Genomic DNA, 1,209 nt, shown 5'->3' on the forward strand with positions numbered 1-1,209 from the left:
AAGGGGGGTGGGGCACGGCGTCGGCGGCTAGGCGTCGCTGCCCATGCGACTCGACTAGATCGGCACGGTCTACCCGGCTCCGAGCAGGCCGTGGTGCTCGGCGGCGGCGGCTAGGGGTCGCTGCCTATGCGTCTCGGCTAGGTCGGCACGGTCTACCCGGCTCCGAGCGGGCCGTGGGACTCGGCGGCGGGGGCTAGGGGTCGCTGCCTATACGGCTCGTCTAGGTCGGCACGGTCTACCCGGCTCCGAGCGGGCCGTGGTGCTCGGCGGCGGCGGCTAGGGGTCGCTGCCTATGCAACTCGGCTAGGTCGGCACGGTCTACCCGGCACCGAGCGGGCCGTGGTTCTCGGCGGCGGCGGCTAGGGGTCGCTGCCTATGCGGCTAGTCTAGGTCGGCACGGTCTACCCGGCTCCGAGCGGGCCGTGGTGCTCGGCGGCGGCGGCTAGGGGTCGCTGCCTATGCGTCTCGACTAGGTCGGCACGGTCTACCCGGCTCCAAGCGGGCCGTGGTGCTCGGCGGCGGCAGCTAGGGGTCGCTGCCTATGCGCCTCGGCTAGGTCGGCACGGTCTACCCTGCTCCGTGCGTGCGCGAGGGCTCGGCGGCGGGTGCTAGGGGTCGCTGCCTATGCGGCTCGGCTAGGTCGGCACGGTCTACACAGCTCCGAGCGGGCCGTGGTGCTCGGCGGCGGCGGCTAGGGGTCGCTGCCCGTGCGGCTTGCGTGTAACTGCCAGGTCTACCCGCTTTCGGCTAGGCTTTGCCGCCCTGTGAGATGGGGGGCGCTAAAGCTCCGGAGCTTGCTGGGGTGTCGCTGTAGTTTCTTACCTACCGCTACGTCGACGTAGAGCACCGCTTACCCTCGGCGCCGCTGCCGGTAGTCGGCGCCGTTCTTTTCCGAAGCAGTTTTTTCTTACGCCTTCCGTTTTCGTCTGCAGGAGCGAGCGCGTGCTCGTCTCCAGAGGCAGCAACGAGCGGGCGCAGGCGAGCGCGGTTGAGCTTCGGGCTGTGGAGTTTTTCGGTTGCAGCTTTCTGGTGCGCCGCTTGGTTCGTTCGGTCCGGTGGCCTCCGTCGGTCGGATGTTCGCTGCCCGTGTCGCAGTTCGGCCGCGGACTCTGGCGTTCGCTCGTTCCGCGAGCAAGGAACCCGCCAAAATCAGGGCGAAAGGCGCGAGAGAGTGAGCGAGCGTGGGCAGGCGTCTCCCCGCGCTGCCAT

The sequence above is a fragment of the Coturnix japonica genome, unplaced genomic scaffold (assembly GCF_054131305.1).
Source record: "Coturnix japonica strain WE unplaced genomic scaffold, WE-NBRP24 Scf042, whole genome shotgun sequence".
In the NCBI taxonomy this organism is placed as follows: domain Eukaryota; kingdom Metazoa; phylum Chordata; class Aves; order Galliformes; family Phasianidae; genus Coturnix; species Coturnix japonica.